The sequence below is a fragment of the Fukomys damarensis genome, unplaced genomic scaffold (genome assembly GCF_012274545.1).
Source record: "Fukomys damarensis isolate Sample0158 unplaced genomic scaffold, DMR_v1.0_HiC HiC_scaffold_14, whole genome shotgun sequence".
Lineage (NCBI taxonomy): Eukaryota > Metazoa > Chordata > Mammalia > Rodentia > Bathyergidae > Fukomys > Fukomys damarensis.
The window spans coordinates 79099454-79122537 of NW_022900926.1; positions in this window are offsets into that span (position 1 = coordinate 79099454).

Consider the following 23084-nt stretch of genomic DNA (forward strand, 5'->3'; position numbering starts at 1 on the left):
ATTCACCAATCAAGAGAAAAAGACTAGCAGAATGGATTAAGAAGCAAAATCCAACAATATGTTGTATACAAGACAAACACCTAGAGCAAAAAGAAAGCCATAGACTAAAAGGAAAGGATGGAAAAACAGTTCTCCATGTGACAGGATCCCAGAAAAAAGCAGGGGTAGCTACCTTATTTGCAGAGAAAGTAAATTTCAAATTAAAATTAATTAAGAGACATAAAGGCCACCAGATCCTTGTAAAGGGAACAATTCAAGAGGAAAGAGATGACAATCATAAATATATATGCACCAAATATTAATGCCCCCAACTATATAAAACAAATATTAAAGAACATGAAAAAATAAATAAGCACTGATAAAATTGGCTCAGGGGTCCTCAATACCCCACTATCACAAAAAGACAGATCATCTAGACAGAAAATAAAAAATGAAATACTAGAAATGAACTACCCTTTTGAACTTATGGACTTAATAGATGTCTATAGAGTGTTTCACCCCAGAAAATCAGAATATACATTCTTTTTGGCTACACATGGGTCATTCTCCAAAATAGACCACACACTATCTCATAGAACAGGTTTAAATAAATGCAAAGGAACTGAAGTTATCCCATGTATATTCTCAGATCATAGTGCAATTAAGCTGGAGATCAATAGCATAAGAAACTGTAAGAACTTCACAAACACATGGAAATTGAACAACACTCTCCTGAATAATCAATGGGGTACAGAGGAAATTAGACAGTTTCTACAATTATATTATAATGCCAATGCAACATACAGCAATCTATGGGACACAGTGAAAGCAGTTCTATGAGGGAAATCTATAGCAGTAAATGCCCACACTAGGAAAATAGAGCAAGCTCAAATAAACAACCAAATGATGAATCTTAGGCCCCTAAAAAAGGAGAGCAAGAAAAACCCAAAGCTCATACAAGGGAGGAAATTATAAACATCAGAGCAGAAATCAATGCAATGGAAACTAAGAGAATGATATAAAAAAATCAATTATTCAAAGAGTTGGTTTTTTGAAAGAATAAATAAAATCAATAAACCCTTAGCCAACCTTGTCAAAAACATGAAAGAAAAGGCTCAGATCCATGCAATTAGGAACAAAAAAGTTGAAGTGACAACAGATCCACCAGAAATACAGAGGGTCTTCAATACCTACTTCAAGAAACTGTACTCTAATATAATGGAAAACACAGGAGAAATGGACAGATTTCTTGATACTTACGAATTACCAAAGTTGAATGAAAAAGATAAAAAGCTCTAAACACCCCAATTACAATCAGTGAAATTGAAAATATAATTAAAAGTTTACCAAAGAAGAAAAACCCAGGTCCTGCTGTCTTCATTGTTGAATTTTTTAAGACATTTAAGAAGAATTACTTCCACTACTCTTAACCTTTTTCAATGAAATTGAAAAGGAAGCAATACTTTCAAATTCATTCCTGGAAGCAAGTGTTACTGTGATTCCAAAAGCAGGGAAAGACACAACCAAAAAAATAGAACCATAGGCCAATCTCCTTAATGGATGTAGATGAACAAATCCTCCATAGATACTGGCAAACAGAATATAAAGGGCCATCAAGAAGATCATACACCCTGACCAAATTGTATTTATTCCAGGGATGTAAGGATGGTCCAACATACATAAATCAGTAAATGTAATACACTATATTAACAGAGTCAAAGACAAAAACCATATGATACTCTCAATAGATGCAGACAATGCATTTGACAAAATTCAACACACATTCATGATAAAAAACACTACAGAAAATTGGAATAGATGGTATGATCTCAACTTGCTAAATGCTACATATGAAAAACCAACAGCCAACATTATATTAAATGGTCAAGAACTGAAAACCTTTATGTTAAAATCAGGAATAGGACAAGGTTGCCCACTATCACCACTCCTCTTCAATACATTTCTGGAAACATTAGCCACAGCAATCAGAGAAAGAAAGAAATTAAAGCAATAAAGATAGGAAAGGAAGAAGTTAAATTGTTATTATTTGCTAATGATACGACACTCTACATTGAAGACCCAAAAAATTCCACCAAAAGACTTCTAGACTTAATAACCAAATTCAGTAAAGTAGCTGGATACAAGGTCAACACTCAAAAATCAATTGCCTTCTTGTACACAAATAACAGACTCATGGAGAGAGAAATTAGGGAAACAATTCCTTTCACAATAGCATCCAAAAAAATGAAGTATCTAGGAATCAATCTAACAAAAGAAGCAAAAGACCTCTACACTGAAAACTACAGTACTCTGAAAAAAAGATCAAAGAAGATATAAGGAAATGGAAAGATATCCCTTGCTCCTGGTTAGAAACAATCAACATAGTGAAAATGGCCATACTATCAAAACTGCTATACAGATTCAAAGCAATGCCTATTGAAATTCCAAAACTATATTTCACAGAACTAGAGTAAATAATCCAAAAATTCACTTGGAATCAGAAAAGACCTAGAACAGTAAAACCATGCTAAGCAACAAAGACAGGGCAGTGGGTACAACAATTCGCAACTTGAGACTATACTACAAAGCCACTGTGATTAAAAACAGCATGGTACCGGCAAAGAAAAAGACCTGAGAATCAGTGGAATAGATTGCAAGATAGAGAAACAACTCCAGATGTACTCAGTTACCTCATCTTTGACAAAGGAGTCAACCATCCTCCCTGGAGGAAGATAGCCTCCTTAATAAATGGTGCTAAAAAAACTGGATTTCAACCTGCTAAAGATTAAAAGTAGACCCTTTTCTTTCACCATGCACTAAACTAAAATCCAAGTGGACAAAAATCTAAATATTAAATAACAGTCACTAAATTTGCCAGAAGATAAATTAGGCAAAACTCTGAAGACATTAACATAGGAAAAGACTTTATGAACATTTAAATCCTCAGTAGCACAGGAACATGAACAAAGAATCAAAAACTGGGATCTCATCTTATTAAAAAGCTTCTTCAGTGCAAAAGAAACCACCAGCAGAGCTAAAAGACAAACTACAATGTGGAAAAAAATTTTTACCAGTTGCTCCTCAGACAAAGGACTATTATCTAGAATATATAAAGAGCTCAAAAAATCAGTCCCCCCAACTATAAAGATCTGATTAAAAAATGGGCACCTGACATGAACAGACATTTCTCAGACAAAGAAGTAAAAGCAGCAAATAAATATATGAAAAAATGTTCAACATCACTGGTCATTCAAGAGATGCAGATGAAAACAACACTGAGATTCCACCTCACCCCACAAAGAATGGCTGCTATCAAGAATTCAATCAATAACAAATTTTGGAAGGATTTTGGGGAGAAAGGAATCCCTTTCCATTGTTGGTGGGAGTGCAGACTAGTGCAACCACTATGGAAATTGATATGGAGATACTTCAAAGAACTAGGATTAGAAGTTCCATTTGATGCAGCCATCCCTCTGCTGGGTATCTTTCCAAAAGAATTAAAATAATCATATCACAGTGATATATGCACGCCTATATTTATAGTGGCACAGTTTGTGATAGTGAAACCTTGGAAATAGCCCAATTGCCCATCAGTTGGATACTGGAAAAAGACGATGTGTTTTTTTTTTTTTTTCTAGAAGATGGAATACTACTCAGCAATAAAGAATGAGAAAATGGAGTCATTCATAGGAAAATGGATGCATATTGATGCCATACTCTTAAGTAAATAAATAAGACACACATGTAAATACCAATTAGTTTCACTTGTGTGAACAACTAAAAGTATAAATAAGATCCAAATGGTATAATTGACAGTGTGAAATAGGAACAAAAGAGCTAAAGGTGTAGGGGAAGTGGGAAGGGTAGGGGAAAGGAAATAAGGGAAAAATATGATGAAAGGAAAAAATGGAAAGAAAGTGTTTGCAAATAGGAGAGGGTGGAGGGGGTGAAGGGAGGGCAGGAATATGGGGAAAAAATGAGAACCAAAGCCTGTGATATAAGGTACAAGATCCCAATGAATGTAACTGTACTGTATACCTAAAATGTACCAATAGACTCAATGAGAAAAAATAAAAAATAAAACATAAAAACATGCTGAAGAAAAGTTAGCTTATTTTACAAATAATGCCAGGATAATTGGTTATCAACATGCAGAAGAATACATCTATACTCATATCTCTCCCTCTACTAAAGTCATATCAAAATTGATCAAACACTGATATTTAAAGAGAAATAGTGAGCCTTCTGGAAGAGTAGTTATGTAAATGAAGATACAGGCATAGGCAAGAACTTTCTGAATAAAACCCCTAATTGCACAAAAATAACACCAAGAATTACCTAAGTTAAAATTCTATGCAGCAAAGAAAACAATTGAGTGAAGAGACAGCCTACAGAATGAGAAAACATTGACTCCTTGAAGAGGGGACTGATATACAGAACGTATAAGAGAACTCAAAAAAAATTACTTCAGCAAAATAAAATCCCCAATTAAAATGGCTAATTTAAATGAATAGATTCTTCTAAAAAAATAATAAGAATACAGCTAACCAGTTTTCCCAACCTCACTTGTTGAATAGTCTCTTTCTTCCTCCTTATGCTTTTGGACCCTTTGTAAGAGATGTAATAGTTGAGTATGTCTGATGGGAAGGCTTCTGTATCCTCAATTCTATTCCACTGATTCATGCGTCTGTTTATGTTCCAGTACCATGCCACTTTTTTTTTTATATATATCAGGGATCAAACACGGGACCTTGTGCTTGTGAGAGCAGGCAATGGAACCACTGAGCTAAATCCCTGGCCCCTATGCCATTTTTATCTCTATTGCTTGGTAGTGTATCTTGACATCCGGTATTACTAGCCACTTGCTTTGATCATATTACCCAAATTTTACTTTTGCTATTTGAGGTCTCTTCTTGTTTCTATGAGTTTTAGTATTATTTTCTTTAGATCTGTGAAGTATTCTGTGTTGGATTGTGACTGCATTGAATCTGTATAAGTTTTAGAAGTATGGTCATTTTTGACAATAGTGGTTTTGCCTATCTAGGAGCAAGGGACATCTTTCCATTTTCCTATGTCCTATTCAATCTCCTTCAGAGGTCTTTCACTTCTTTGGGTTCTTCCATGTAGAGTTTCATGTTATCTACAAATTTGAATTTTTCTTTTCCTATATATATCCTTTTTTATTTATTTCTCTTGCCTAATTGCTCTGGCTAATGTTTCAAGAACTATGTTGAAAAACAGAAGTGATAGTGGACATGCTTGTTTTATGATTTTAAAGTGAAAGCTTTCAGTTTTTCTCTGTTCAATGTGATGGTAGTTGTTGGTTTGACATAGAGAGGCTTTATGATATTCATGTACAGTCCTTCTGTACTTGTTTTCTTCGAGGCTTTTATCATGAAGTGATGTTGGATTCCTTTTCTGCATCTGTTGATATGACCGTGTGTTTTGACCTTGCTCCTATTTATGTGATGTATAACATTTATAGACTCACATATATTGAACCATCCTTACAACGCTAGGGTGAAACCTACTTGAACATGTTTTATCAGTTTTTTCTATGATATGCTGCATGCTATTTGCCAATATCTTCTTGAGGACTTTTGTATCTATGTCATTAAAAAGATTACCCTATATTTCTCTTTTTTAGTTCAGTCTTTATCTGGCAGAACTCAGCTATGAGTTCATCCGATCCTGGGCTTTTTTCAGTTGGTAGATTGTTTATTACTGAATCAATTTCATTGCAAGTGATTGGGTTAAACTAGTTACAAGAATAAAATTGGACCTTTATCTCTCATCATATACTAAATTAAAACCAAAATGGGTCAAAAATATAAACATTAAAACAGAAACATCTTCTGGAAGACAAACTAGGAAAGACACTTGAAGACATAGGAGTAAGAAAAGATTTTCTAAACAGAACATCAATCACACAAGAAATAGCAGCAAGAATCAACATATGGGGTTTTATCAAACTAAAAAGCTTCTGTACAGCAAAAGATTAAAGTAGTACATTGAAGAGACAACCTATAGAATGGGATAAAATTTTTCCAACTATTATTGTTCAGATAGAGGACTGATATCTAGAATATATAAAGAACTCAAAAAAAAATTAAACCACCTAAAATTAAAGACCCAGTCAAGAACTGAGCAAGAGAAATAAACAGACTATTCACAGAGGAAAAATACAAATGGTCAGCAAGTATATTTTTAAAAATGTTTAGAATCTTTGGCCATCAGGGAAATGAGAATTAAAACACTAAGATTCCGTTTTACTCCAGAAAAAAATGGCAATCATTAGAAAATAAAAATAATAATAAATGCTGTGTCGCTGTGGTTCAAAGGAATCTTCCTGCATTTTTTGGTGGGAATGCAAGCTGGTAATACCTTAAGGAAATCAGTATGTAGCCTTCTCAAAACTGATGTTAGATATTCCTTACGACCAAGCTCCCCACTGCTAGGTATCTTTCCCAAAAGAGTTTAAAACATCATATTATAGTGATACATGCATACCAATGTTTATAGCAGCACAATCTGTAATAGCTAAATTCTGGAAACAGTCAGTATACTCATCAACAGATGAATGAAAAAACACAATGTTTTATGTAGTGAAATACTACTCAGCTATAAAGAATGACAAATTTGAGACATTTGTAGGAAATATATATACCTGGGAACAATGTTGAGTGAAATAAACCAGACACTCGAGTTTAAATAATGTATGATATGTCTCATTTGACTGAGTCAAAATACAAACAAATAAAATGATAAAGAGATACAAAGAGACAAGGGGATTGGTCTCTTATAACAGGGAACCGCCCCAAGGAAACAAAGGTAGGGGTAAGGACATTGGGACGTGGAAATGAGAGGAATAAAGATGTGCTATGTAGAAGAACCTAATACCCCCAACTAATGTAAACACTGTATGCTATAACATGACCTGAGACAAATAAGATCAACAAATGTAAAATAGGGGGAAGGGGAACCCGAGCAGGCGAGGAAGGAGGGGAAGGGAAGGGGAAAGGTATTTAAAATAAAAGCTCTCGTATGTACATGGAACCACTCCCCAAGATGATTGTAAACTGCATGAATTGCAAGCATGTATTAATAAAAACATTAAAAATGTTGGATAGACACAACAGAGTGCTATTCACTCACAAAGAAGGAAAATTTTGAGTCATTGGTGGAAGACTAAATGCACCTTGTGATCATAATTCTAAACAAAATACACCAGACACTGATGGTTAAATATGATTTCTCTTGTATGAAAAACACAAAAGATAGAAAAATTGAAGAGCAAAATAAAAAATAAGAAAAAATAGGGAAGTAGGCCTGTTGAAGATGGGAGGGGCATTTAAGATTAGGGAAGCAGAAGTGGAGAGGAGGGGAGGGGAAGTTAGAACTAAGATGTGATATACACATGCGCGAACTCCCCACTTTAGATGTACTCATTATATGTCACAAACATGTATTAACAAAAGGCTGTTTTTAATAAAAACACAAGAAAGTCAAGTCAATCAACTTTATACATACTTCTAGGATAAACTGGCAGTGAGGGGGAGAGAGAGAGAGAGAGAGAGAAAGGGAGGGAAGGAGGGAGGGAGGGAGGGAGAAACAGGCAGACATACTGAGAGTGAAGTTACCTATGTATGGTATGGAAGAAAGGATATAAGCATATGTCCCAGAGGTATTAAACTAATAAAAAATATTAGAGGTACATTTATCCCAATAAATTTGATGAGGGATCAAGTAGGCAAGCTATTTGAAAAACATAACTGACTCAAGGAAAAAAAAATCTGAGTGACAATATATTTATTAAAGTTTTTTAGCACATAGTTACAACAAAGAAAATCCCAGATTCAGATGGCTTCAGAAGTGAATTCTGTCAGTCATTAAAGGAAGAAATAATACCCCAAATTACAGTCTTTCATATAGCAAAGAATGTAGAAAAATTTGCCAACTTGTTTTATAAAACTAACATTTCTTTTATACCAAAATAAGACATAGATATTACAAGAATCTCTTTAAAATATAAATACAAGAAGCCTTGGCAAAATTTCATCAAATGAAATCCAGCAATATTTTTAAAATGGCAATATACCATAATCATCTACTTTTTCCTGGGAATATAAGTCTAAAACACTGACTTTTTCATTTATTTTAGCCATTGAGTGATTAGTCCTTCTACTCGACTTTCTTCTTTATTGAAATGAGGAAGAGAATAATCAATAATAACATTACATTTCATGAGTAAGAGAAATTACAGATACTGGGCCTTTCTGTACAGTTTTATCAAGAAAGTGACATTTAAATTGTTATGCTTCACAAGTAGGTTATCAAGAGATGTAGGGAAGAGTGTACCATTGAAGAGAATCCTCCTTTCAGCAAAGAAACATAGGTAAGAAATTACAGGGTACATTTTACTGCTATTCCAGCTTGTACATGGTGAGGAAATTACGAGAACTGTGAGAAATATAGCTGCAAAATTTGATTTGAGTCAAATTACAAGATGCTTTTAATGTTAAAGTATAAACTTTTGATTTTTTTTGTGATACCCAGTGAGTAGAAATGATTTCAGACAAATGGAGTGATCGATAGCATTGTACTTAAATGAGAATATTCTAGTGATGATGAAAAAAAAATTGCATTTGAAGCCCAATTACATACTCCAGGTAAGTGGTAATTAGGAGTTCACATTGGACACAATTTCAAATCTGAGAAACCACCAGTTGTAAGTTGTCCTTATTTTATGTACCATCACAAAAGAACATAAAACATAGCTAAATATATTAAGACACAATCCAAATATATCATTGATCATCAAACATGTATCAGTTTAAGGTATGTTTATATTCAAACAAATATGCATATTAGAATTGAAGAATATGGTACAATGGATGTAATGAAAATGACAAAAAGTAAAAGTTTTGACAGGCTTTCATATAAATTATTAAAGGTATAGAAAGTAAGGGATCAAGCATGAGGTTGTGATTTTTAGTTTTATTTATCAACACCAGAATTAAATGGGAGTCATTATAAAGAAAATAATTTAATTATTTTCTGAGTATCTGAGTATCTGAGTATTGTCAATCAAAGAATTGGAAATGTAAGATAAAGCTTGAAAACATGGCTATCATTTGAGAGTAATATTTGAAAATAACCTACTTGAGGTAATCACTGAAGTCATGGAAATATTTGAGCTCATTAAATAACAGAGGATATAAAAATAAGAGGCTAGGACTATAGACAGGGTGCCATGTTTTGGAAAAAGAAAAAGGAACAAAGAGATTAGCAAAAAAGAAGTAGAGAGTGGAAATCCAACTCTCCGGGGATAAGGAACTCAACTTAGAGAAGAAAAATATTTCCAAAAGCACAGACTGGTCATTCAACTCAGTGGCTATGCAACAGTGAAGGGAGTTAACTACCAGAGAGGGAAAAACTGATTCTGTTTCAACAAAAGTTAATTAAATGATTTTGAGATTTTACATGCTGAAAAGTATTCTCAAAAAAACTTGCTGAACAGATTTTATGTTCTTTTCTCCTTTGAGTATTTTCCAGCATTCAATAGGGACACATTTTAATTTAAAAGCTAGTATATAGGTGTTTAGAATCTGCCCCACATTTTTAAAAGCTAATGCATGCAATTTACGAGTGATCGTAACCAAATCTAAAACATAGCTGTCATAATAACTTCTCTAGTTCCTAGTGCAACAGATGGTCATTAGAATTTTCAAAAAGAAAAAAAAATTGTAGCATCCAGAAATATAAAAACAAAGAGCAAAACATTTCTCAAAAATGAATAAATAAATATTAATATGTACTGCATTACAATACTTACTAACAGGATAAGAATACCTGATAAATATTGTCTCAGGACCATAGTTCTGTCTAGTGTCACTTCTTCTCTTAGAGAGCATGTTTTCATTGAGAGCAAGCACTTCATCTGTGACGAGCTTCTCACTCACCCCCACAGTAGCCCTATTATGTCATGTGAAGCAAAAATGAGGACTTATGGGTCACCGTGTGTGTGTAGATGTACACCTGTCTATTCCCTTGTCAGCTTTTCTCCAGCTTCCATTTTATTTTCCAATAAGAAGAATAGCCCACCATCAAGATTCATCTATTGCTGGGCATTTTGTTTCCTGATAAAATTGTAAAGATAATGTCACCTCCATATTTACCTAGAGGTGACATTATCTTTACAATTTTATCAGGAAACAAACAAGTCACTTTATTTAAATGTCTCCATCCTGAACGTAAAATGAGCATCAGGGGAAGCTTTAAGGCAAAATATATAGACTTAAAAAGTAGGGACATAAACTAACATTTGCTGAGCATTTAGCTGTGAGCCAAGTTTTCTACTTGATGCTCTAGATATATTATTTTATTTTATTCTGAAAACTATGATGTGAGTTCCATGTTATTTTTTCTATTTTCCAAGTTCTCATACTGAAGACAATAGCAACTTTGTTGCAGACCTAGTTTCAAATTCAATTCTGACTCCGAAGTTCATGACTGTTCCTCTACATAGTGCTACCTACTTGAATACCTGGTGGAAGTAGAGAACATTAATAGTTACTTTTTAATGTTTATCTGATTTCTCATGTTCATTAGTGCTTGTATAATGAAGTTGAATGTAGAGGTATTTGGTGCATATATGTTTAATTATATTTTCTCTAATCCCACTGTTTCTGAGCTGTTTTCTAATCTCTGCTATGCTTTTGAGGTGTATGGCTTATACTATTCCTCCCTTTAGTGCTCTTTGGATTGGCTTCAAGTTGAGGGACTGCGAGGTATTTTGTTACCTTTTCTTCTCATGTTCCTATTGTTTTTTGTTCACTTGTTTGTTTGTTTTGTTTTATGCTGAGGTTTGTGGATGATTATAGTCTAAAGAATTTGTTGCTAGCATAGGAATCTCTTTAGTTGCCTTTCAGTGATGTACTTTGAGTGTGGCTAACTAAAATCCTTTGCCATATCCCCAGGATTTGACCAACTTGGTTATTTCTGGAAAGTAGAATGCACGGTAGTCAGTCCAGAAACCAAGTTCTCTGGGAATGTACTCTAGTATTGATGTCACAAAGGCAATCCAAGTGCTGGCTCACAGAGAAATAGTGGCAACTATGTGACCCAGCTGTTGTAATGCACAGCATCCACTGCTCTATTCTATTGGTGCATTTTCCCCTGAAGTCCTCTGGAATCACTGGATTTCACTGTGTCACTGTAGATTCTATCTACCTTTCTCATGATCCAGGAACTGGGGGAGAAAGAGCAGATGGCCCCTTTCTTCTTCTGCATTGTGGTCCATCTCCTAATAGATAGCTTTTATGGACTATTTTTACAAATGGGATCTCAGTCTTATTTTAACATAGACCTTTGCAAGTATCACATTCTCACCATGAACTTTTGCATTATTCTTCACCTGCCAGAGGCAAAGAGATAGCAAGTGTAAGAAATAAAAAAACAACTGCTTCATGTACATGGATGCCTAATAAGTGAAACAGGTATAACAATACAGTGGTATCTCTGTTCAAAAATTTAACTTGTTCTACAATTTTGGAAAACATGGTCACATTTGTATTTGTGTGGGAAAGATGGCAGTAATGGGCCAGGGATTTAGCTCAGTGGTTCCATCCCTGGTACCAAAAAATAAAATAAAATAAAAAAATGGCAGTTGTATTTGCCACCCAATGCAGAGTTTGCAAACAAAAACAAACTTTTGGCAAATGCTTCTGTTTGTGAATGAAAGTGTTTGTTAACCGAGGTATCATTGTATCTAATTTTTAATATTATTGTGAAAATTAGAGATCATCCTTTCACTCAAAAAATATCTATTGAATTCATGTTACAAACAAATCATGCAGTTATTTAAATCACCCTGATAGCCGATGAATAAGGAAATGCATTTCATCTCTGACTGCTTTGTCATGTTGCCTTTCCAGGTAGCAACATAACTATGTGTAATGCAGTGCTATATAAATGGGCCAGAATAGCAACTGTTTATTAGCCTCTGCTGCTTATTCTTCATAGTAGGATAATACTGTTATACCCAAGCCTACCAAACTCAAATCATAGGCACAACCCATGAAATTGCACCCATCATAGGCTAATCATAAGTAAAGAAGCTAAATATGCCAGAACAGTAAAAATCTTTTGTAAGAATCTCATCATAAGATTTCCCAAACCTTAATGGCACTTATTTAATCCTCACTCTCCTCATCTACGCACAAACACAAACTTTCTAATAAAGACCATAAAAAAACAAAAAGAAGAAAAAAATTGGTACTGACTGTGGCACTTATATATATATATAATTAACTTTATAGGGCTGGGGATTTAATGCAGTGGTTCCACCACCTGCCTTGCAAGTGCAAGGTCCTGAGTTTGATCCCCAGTACCAAAAAAAAAGTTATAATTAACTTTATCTGATTAATATGAAAAATGCGGGAATTTGTTATATAATAGCTGTATTTCCACATTTCTTTGTCATAGCTTAATACATAGTATATTAGCATAGAAAAGTAAGGGTTTTCTAGCAAGAAAAATCATGGTATAGCACCACATTTAGTCCATTAAAATACAATTTGAAAAGCTATTACAGTATTATTTACACACAAATGGAGACAACTAAATATAACTTGTTTATCTAATTTATAGAAGCAGTAATTTATATATACCATTTTACAGAATAGGCTAAGTTTAAACCCCAGGGTAGCCACTTAATAGCAGTGAACCTTGGCAAGGTGTTTATTTTTCTACAACTCAGTGTGTCAGTTTATACACTAGAAAGAATAACATTTAGGATAATTTAATTGCAGAATATTTAATAGTTTTTGACCTACAGAGATAACAAATTTATGTGGTTGAATCCAATTACTAACTCTCGCATGCATGTTGACATAATTATAGAGATGCTCTGTGAAGAGCATCTACCACACTTCTTCAAATGGAGTCAATTCACAACAACATTCTCTTAATTTTCCCTGAGTTCTTCATGGGTGGTACTGGCCTTGAAGTGTAGTCTACTCTCAATTTCTTGAGTAAGTGAAGATAGCCAAGGATTGAAAACCAAATGACATAAGTCATAAGCAGCTACTGTAAGAGATGTGTATATATATAAATTATTCTAGCCTTCTAATTTTTCAGAGAAAGGACCTAAATTTAGCCAGTAATAGAATTCCTTCACCATCCTAATTTTGTAGCATAGTCCCTAAAGCTGTAATTTTTCTTATAGATCTAATCCACCTAGATGCTGCAGAATAGCTCTCAACCTCAAATTTAAATATCAAAAAAATCTGAGTGTTTTTTTGTCATTTTAAAATTCAAAATTATAATTTTACATCAGTGACAATTTATAGTAATATGAATATACTAAATATTATAAACTATAGCTATGTCTTAAGGTTTAAGTTACTGAGAAGACTAAATCATCTGGAGAAAAAATGCTAAAATATTAAATTAGCAATATAGTATTAGTACATGTTTGCAGAATATAATGATCACATTCACTGTGGGAAGTTGGTACATTCACATAACATATCTTATTTCTTTTTTATCCTCTTTTCCTATCTATTCTTCCCCCATTTTTTGTCATTATCTCTTTAAACTGCAAAGGAAAGAAATTTAGAAGAGGTAACATGAAAACTTTGTATACTACTACAATATTCACGATTATTTAAAAATAGATAACCGTTAAAATTTTAGGCATGTTTTATACACTGTCTAAAATGTGTGTGTGTGTGTGTGTGTGTGTGTGTGTGTGTGTGTGTGTGAATTATATGTTAGAAATGCCAGCCCCAGGAAACAGAAGAGGCCATGACCACATCTATTAGAAAGCTTAATTAAAACTCTAGGCTTTGATTCTGAAAAGCATTGGTTTGCTGCTAGTTTATCCTTAACTATATCTGAAACTGGTAACAAGCAAATATCTTAATAGGTGGTCACTTATAGCTGATGGCCTTGGAAGAGTCCGGTAGACTAATCAATAAATTATTTTCTAGGTATGAATTGAAAGGATATTATTACCCATGGTCTTATATCTTATCAGTGACATTATGCTATTACTTTTGGAGCTCAAGTTACTAAGCAATCTTGTTTTGATAAGGTTAAACAATGCCAAACAGGGTAAAAATTCAGAAAGACAAAACTACAAATGCTGCCTATTTTCAATAAAAAGGAAAAATTGTCTAGATTTTTATTTGTAGCAGTAGCATTATTATTAATTGATCAGAGGAACAATTGAAGTGGAGTAACTTAGGAGGGAAAAAAAGCAAAAACAAAAAATTACTTCAAGTTTACTGAAGTTAACAGCACAACAAAGAGTCAGAATCCATAGCACACTTTATCTGCTCCCAAAATGTAATCAGAGGTTATTTCTAGCTCTTGAGTTTAGAACTAAGCAGCTCTACCACTATTTATCTCCTATACCAGCTATGCTTTACTCACTTCCTCGAAGAGCTGGTTATGAGTTCATCTTTCCAGATTAAGTTTACAGGAATAATATACAAACAGTGAATGACTTTTGCCTCTGATACCCCAGTTAACCAAATGTAAAAGTGGCATATGGCATAGAAGCAAGCTGCAGATGGTCCAACAACAGCCATGCACATCTGGCACATAGCTGTTTGATTTTTTATTTGCCAACTCACCAGATGACTCTTTCTGGAGAGAAGCCCAATAAAAGAAATTCGCTCATCTCCTTTCTTACACAGCCTCAATGTTTTAGCCACTTTTCTCCCCTTCATCTGTACATCTCAAAGCAATCATAGATTCTTAGCCCATCTTAAAAAAAAAAAAACTGATTCAGTCTGATAGTAACTATTACCCAGGTTTTATCATTTTTGCAGACTTTGTAACCAATTCTTTGGAACCTACTTAAATAGCCTATAAAATGGAAGAACATTTGGTGCAATGATTGTGTAGTGGAAGGAATAACTGATTCAAATCCAAGAATAACACTTTCCCTCCAAAAGTTTTGTAGTGAGATATTAGAATCAAGCTGTCAAGATATTTTAAATCTCACCCAGTTTGACACCAGAATTTCAGTTGAAATAGATTGCAAAGAAATCACTTTCTTATTATAAAGAACATTTGATTTGGTAGATAGATCTGTATATTCAAGGAAAAGAACATATTCTCTCTTTATGTATAAACTGTAGGCAAGTCAGTAGTAGTTATTTTTTACCAATCTCCAGCTATTATTGATTTTCCTCATTTTGAGATAAAGTCTGATGGATTGTGGTGACTATGTGACTGGCTTTGGCTAATACTATTTGAATGTGAATAACACATCACTTCCTTGTGGAAGCCTCAAGAACCAGTAAGTAATTTTGCACATTTCCTTACCGCCGATGAAGTGACCCTGGAACCTCCTGTCTAGAGGGAGCCACCATCCAGCTGAGTCTCCGAATAACTACAATGAGCAGAGCTTTGCTGTCAACACATTTTTCATATACAGAATGAACAGGAAACTTTTTGTTAAGCCCTCAGTTAGGAGGATTTTATTGCACCACTAAACTATCTTCTCTATTTTAAAGTCAAATATAAATTTCATAATTGGAGTCATCTCACTTTTAAGTTTAATGAAAAGAATTGGCATTGTTTAGGAACAACTTTTGAAGAAAACAACCTTATATAGTGATGACAAAACATTAGTGTGTTTTATTCAAAAGTCCAGTGAGCATTTTCTGACTTAATTACCCTGCCCCCCCTTCTTGCTTGGCCACAAAAAGGAATGAAATAAAAAAACAATAAAACAAATGGAACCTCTATACTGTAGTGTTAGAATCAAATTTTAATTTCCTTCTATGCTACTGTAAAATCTGAAGTTTAATAGTAGTCAATAATAAGGACTCTAGAAACCAAACTCCAAGTTCCTAGCACAAAACAGAAAACAAAAGAATTCCTTAGGATGGTTTCCTACTAGAGGAAAAAAAAAGTGTTTGGGGAATTATCAAATTTTATGAGTTGTTTTGTTATGTTTTAAAATTATAATCTCAATTTATATATGCTTATGAAAGAGACCAAGGATTTGGCTTCCCATTATGGGTGACTGACTGGCAACAGCGACTGCACCATTCATGGGATGTGCATGTCTGAACACGCTTACCTGACACTTCTCAGTGCTTCACACCTGAAACATCAAAAGTGAATGAATCTTCCTTCCAAAGTCCTTTCTCCTGCTAAACATCCCAGCAGTAATAATGGGACTACCATCACTCAAGTTCTGAATCAAAGATCATCTGTGATCAATCCTTGACTTCTTCAGATTTCTAATTCTGCCAGGTCTCTGCAATTCTATTTCTGAATTTGTTCTCTTCTCCCCATACTATTTATGTGGTCTGGGTCAAGATTTTATTACATTTCATGAGGCTACTGCTATAGCTTATTAACTGTTGCATTCATACTTTTTCCAGTCTACCTCTTCTTGGTTGCCAGAATTAAGTTTGATCACTTCACTCCTATTACTTGCTATCACTTTTCCAGTTATTTTTAGCTTTTGCTTCCTGAGACTATATATCTCAATAATACTATAAATTCTCAGCAGCAGTAATCTATTTATTAAATGTCTTATTTTTTCCCGTGATAGACTGTATCCTAAAGTAGCAATTTCCTCTTATTGCATATTATAATTACTTACAAATTTGGAGAGAGAGTGGACAATTTTACAAAAGTCATTTTAATAAAGGACTCATGGGTGATTCTGGTATCTGTAATTCTAGTTGAGAATAACTAATCTATACAATAAAATCCAAATACATTTTTGTTACTTAAAAGGTTCTTCTTGATCTAAGAGCTGCCTGACTTCATAGTCTCTGCTCCTTATCTTCTTCTCTCCTTTCCCTTCACCCCACCACACTAATAGACATGGAAACACATCCAAACACACACTCTGCTATGAAACAACCTTCACTGACCAAAACACACCATGATGTATCATTTCTTCCTTTACAGTATCAATTTTGGACACCACAACTAGTTTATGAATACTCTGAGAGAAGTTCGCTTAAGTCACCAAGGTATTCTCAGTTTTTAGAACGATCTCAAATACATAACTTGAGAGAAAATTTTTTAAAAACTTCTGCATAAATAATTAAACAGATATGGAAGTCAATTCATATTGACAAGAAAGAAGTATAAGAGAGGACATGAGTAATGGTAGTGTATAAGATTTAATGAATGACCTATTACACCTGGCCCATTATATTGCGGTGCCAGCAAAGAGTAATCATAAAGGTCAAGAGGAAGAAGTTGCTATCCATAAGTAATACAAAAACTAGAAAATATAGCTCCTGATGAGAAAAAAAGAATAAGGAAAAAACATTAGCATTAATTTTGGTGCCAGTTGTTTAGTAGTTGTGGTTTGCAACAGTTAGCTCTTACCACATGATGCTAAGGAACAAATGACACAAAATTCATTGATTTAAAACAGCAACTCAAGTACTTCTCATTTTCCAAAGTGTTTGATTATCTGCTTTACTTCAAATCTTTGTTGTATTTAGGCCTATTTCCATTGTGTATTAAAGTCAGGTCAATCCCACGTGTGTTTATTCTGAGCCCAGCCTGAACAGACGTCTACCCAGGAATGGTTGTTTTAATGGTGGTAGCAAAAGTGCAAGAAGGAAATTCCAAATAAGTCCATGATAAGTCTTGGTATCTGCCACCAAACCTTATCAGATGGCTGAGTTTAAAGTGAAGGTGGTGAGTGCACACTACCTGCAGTAGCAGAGACAGTCATGTCAATGTCATATGATGAAAGCTATTCATGCAGAAGTGGTAAACAATTGGGGCTAGTAATTCAGCCTATCAGAGAGTCTGCTGAGATATTAAGGGTGACTTTAAAGAAGACAAAGAAGCTGATTCTCAGTCACTTCACAATTTATCTAAATGACACTTAACGAAAACAAAATGCTTAAATAATACACATTTACTTATAAGTTTACTAATAACGTTAACTTAGTTACCAATAAACATGTTATCCCAACAAGGAATGATAGAATCTTTCATCAGTTTCAGGACCCTCCTAATACATGACTTTACATGTGGTTTCATCCTACTCCTGGATAGATGCTTGCGTGGACAACCATCTCCACGCTGGGCATGCTGCTCTGTATTCTCACAGCACACTGAGCTTTCCTGAAATCTGAAAAGTCTCTGCTTTCTTCACTGTGAGGATGATGCAGCCTGTGGCTATATTATTAACTGTTGTAACTAGAACATCCAACACAGTGTCTAGTCAAGGCTACCACCAAGTAAAGATGTGTTGAATAACAAGGAGTGATGTCTTTGGCTTAGTGACATACTTCTCGGAGTTAACTGATAAATTCTGGAGCGCAAATCTCAGCAATTTGACTCTGGATTCAGAAATTGTTCCTTTCCCTTACCCCCCTCCCTACTCTCCCTTCCTCTTTGGACCTTTTCTTTCTATTTCACATTGTCTATTATACATTTTGGTCCTCATTTACACTACCAGTTTCTAACAATAGAGAAACCCATTCAGTATTTACACATGTGTCCTATGTATATCACTTAAGAGTATGACCTCAAAGTGCATTCAAGGAAAGGAGGGAAAGAAATATATATGATAAAGGAAGGAAAAATGGAAATAAAGTTTTTGTAAATAGGGAGGGGTGAACGGGAGGGAAAGGGAATAGGGAAAAAAACAAGAACCAGATATATCATGTATAGGTATAAATTCCCAATAGTGAATAGGATCATAATGTATACCTCAAACGTATCAATAAACTTAATGTAAAAAGGAAATTTTGATGAGCAAGCATATCATTGGATCTTAGAAGGGCCTGAGAATGAGTCATACATCTTCACTAACAGGAACCCTAAAGGAAAGGTAAGAGACTTTGTATACAAATTAAATGCAATGACTAAAAATATGCTAAGCTCCCACTAGAACCATTGTGATCTAAAGATAATGCTTCTTCACCATTACACGTAACTGAAGTAGTAAGTGCTCATTTAGAATGATTTAGACAATCTAGATGCTTAGAATCCAAATATGTAGGTTTAATTCCCATGGAGAAGTTAGAGAAATGTCTGAAACTGAATGTGTGCACCTTGTTAGCAACAGTCATCTGGGACTGGGAACTAAGTGATAGCTACACTTAGAGCTGGAGTGAAAACCTTAGCTCATCTTCAATGCGTCTAGTGAGCCAGCAGAGGCAGCTTCACACAGCTTCTGTGGTTCGGGGAAGTTCTGGTCGTCCAGACGTCACAGGGAGGCCGGGTTTCAAAGGTTCACAGGAAACAGGCTGAAACACTGGGCGCTTCCAGGCAGATCGACAAGGATACTGGCGTAATAGTGCTACTAGAACCTAAATTCACTACCAACTAATACAGCAGGTGCTCAAAAACAGTAAAATAATACAGGGCATATACTAAAATAATGGTAGTCCAGTTTTCTCCTCCCCCAAAATATCTTGAAGTGCTTCTATAGGGTTAGTGCTCCACTTAGCAGCTTTTGAAGCGATCAAGTGCTAATGTTAATTCAGCACATGAATATAAATCATTTAACTCTTTACCATAGCCTTCAGAATCTTCATGATTGATTTTTTTCTGGCCTCAATAGCCCCTTTTCATCTCCAAAGCATCTGCTTCAATACTGGCATTGATACCAGTATTAATTCAAAAATTATAAAACTCAAATATACCAAATTATTTCTTGCTTCTCTGTTTTTATCTTGGCTTCATTTGGAATCTCTTCTTAAAATATCTTCCCAAGTTGACTTTGTATGTTCATTAAGATCTTTGCATAAATCCCACATGCCAAAAAGCTTTCCCTGACGATGTAATGCAACATGACAATTGTTCTCCTCACTTTTGTTTTCCTTACAGCACTTATTGTTTTCTAAATTTATCTTAGTTGTTGATAATACTCTTTACTAGACTAGAAGTCTCTCTAGAGAACACACTCAATATTTATCTACTGAATGAATATATTTATGAATGAACAAAAGAAGAACCAAAAGTAAAATTGATGCTGAGCTTGAAACTGACAAAGAACTCCAACTACAGATAAATATCACACCTCATTATAAAATATATCCCAAAGTTTGTTATGAGACTAATCAGAACAATTATTAATAAATAGTAACTCACTTATAAAAAGCAATTGCATTAATTTGTTTAATCTCTAAACAACCCTATGGGATAGAAGAACAGTTTTAATCTTTCTTACAGGTAAAGAAATGGATAGTCCAGGTAGCAAAGCTGCTTGATGAAGGACTTTTGCCCAGCAAAGGGAAGCACAGAAATCCAGAGATGCTTTACTTAAATTCTTTGCTTACTTACTGCATGTGCAGCCCCTTTTAGTCCTTTGCTGTTTTAGTAGTTATGCCATTAAGGTAAGTATGCCATTACCTTGTAGTTTTTCTTTTAGCTTCCTTTCACACCTCATTTCCCTCAGGCCACAGAGGACATGAAATCTAGAACAAATCTTATTTTGAGTCTTCCTTTCCTTTATGACCTTGATTACCCAGGAGAGTTCCATCAAGGAGTCCCCAACTCGTTAAGAAAAATAAAATTCCTTTGTAGCCTGTGTTAGCTACTTTTCTTGTTGCTGAGACAAAAACACCTGACACCCAAAGTTAAAAGGGGACTTTAACTTAGTTTTGAGCACTTATTTTTGACACAATTTCATATAGTTGCTTTCATTTGTGTATTTGGCTTACAGTTTGTAGAATGAATTTGCTGGCTCCAAGGCAGAGTGGCACATGGCAGAGGGGCATCTCAGAGGAGAACAGTTCACAACGCCCACACAGTAGCAAAAACAAGAGACCTTAACTGCATCTTTCTGCCCCTTTTATCTTATCCTGACTACTGGGATTAGGGCAGACCAAACTAATCACTCATGTGGTTTAATAACCACACACTCTTAATCCCAGTATCACACACTCTACATTCAGCCAGTTCCAAAATAGCCGGTGACCACACGTGAGACTTTGGGGGGACATCTAGACACAAGCTATAACACAGCCTATTTTAGTTACTTCCTGCTAATTATTGTGCTTCTCTTACATTTTTCTCATCTTCTGCTGTCATACATTGCTATGTTCCCAGGCCCAACAGTATATTATAATTAATTTCTCCATCATTTTAGTGCATAAAATTAGGTTAAAAATTGGACAGTTTAATTTGCTAGTTGTGACTATTTAACCTGATATGTCACCTTCACTGGATTAAGAAAGGCATTGCAAGTTAGTAGAACACACTCTGGGTATACAGGTGGGGCCTTGGGTGCTGTACGTGGTCCTTTATCAGTTGCCCTGCTCTGCTCACCAGAAGCCTTGGACTAAGCAGCTTTGCTCCACTATATCCTCCCACCACGAGGTTCCTGCCTTGTGGCCAATTCACTATGGACTGAATTCCCTCAAACCATAAGCTAAATTAAACATTGCTTCCTTTAAGTTGTGAATGTTGGTTATTGTGTTCCAGCCATGGCAAAGCTGACTGCCAGTAATAAGTAGCCAAGGTGGATTTGCTTTCTTGTTTTAGAGATTTAAATATTACTATCAAAGTTAGTTAGTCATAAATGGCTTTATGACATTTTCTGACTCAATCTGTTGTGCTTTCTCAGACTCTGTTTCATTAAAAGCATTTCAAATCGAAAGAAACAGTTCCCAGGTAACCTTCAAATTTCTATTGGTTCCCATACTGGGCACATATACAGACATTCACATTCTTAGAGTTTACATAAGACAAGTATATTTATGACTAAAGATCTGGGCCAAAAATATTTTTCTTTCAATGTGTCCACAAAAATAAACAGAATGATCAGCAAAGAAATAACAGCACACAAATTATCTAACCAGAAATAACAATTAGTCAATAGCTGCCATGGTTTGGCCAGCATTAGAAAACTGAGTTAGGAGTAGTCAAAAATAGGCTAGCACTCCTAGGAATTTAGAATTTGGCCTTATTAGAACAGCCCACGGATAGGATTTTGCTTTAAGGTTTCACCTTCTAGTACAGTGTTCTTTATAAACTTTCTTAATTTTTGCTATAAAGATGTACTATTTTCCAGCAATATCATTGAGATTCAGCTCAAAATTTCTAGATTGCTTTAGAAATCGATCTTCACTCTCAGAGAAAGTTAAATAAATACTAGCTCTAATCTATGCGTCAGCTAATTTGCAACTTTAAATGCAGTTGTGCCCACCTATTTTTGACATAATTTCATGTAGTTGTTTTCGTTTCTGTTTTGACATATAGCTGGTTGAATACAAAATGGCATGACAATCAGTTTAGTAAATAATAATCACAGAAGCAAATGAAAAGCAGCCCACATCAATGGAGCTTTGTAAGGAGGGGTGCGGCAGCAACTGAGAAATGCACTTGAGAGTGGCTGCACCAATCAACATCCCTGGAAAATTAAACATCGATGTTCTAATCAGATTTGATTTTAACAGGAAATGCCATCCACCAAATACCCATGTGTAAAAAGGTCCTAGGTCACAGCTCTGAAATTAATCCTGTACTAAATCTGCTCCTCAAACTCCATGAACTTTAACTGAAGTTGGGAAAGACAATTTCAGAACCTGGCTTTGAGGAGGTAATTTATGATGTGGTGTGAAATAAAGGACTTTCTACACCTGAACAACACAAAGGGCTAAATTTACTGTCATCAATTACTTTTGTACAACAGCAGGGCCAGCCTCTGCCCCCAATTATTCATGTGCAGAAACTGAAAGAAATCAACAGAGAGGTTGTAAAAGAGATCTGGCAGTAGATTGAGCAAATAACACTGGTCTCTCCATCTTCTGCTCTGGACACAGGGAAAGCTCGGTGACCTTAAGAAAGTTAGACATTTTGAAATTCTAGCACTAAAACAGTGCTTTCAATTTTGGTTCTCCTTATCATGTTCCAGAGCATCCAGGATGGGGTTGAAGGTAAAAGATAATAGAGGAAAACTTTGATCTATGTGAGACAAAATCCACTTTATCTTCTCCCATAACTTTTTCTTACTAATTTCAGAATGTAAATTAAAAGTCAAAACCACGTGTACATTTAGGAGAAAAAATAAAGTCTCTTTCAGCCTTTGTTGTCAGTTACTGTATGATGGATGCAAAAGCATGGTTGAGGCTCTGGTGGTTGTCTAC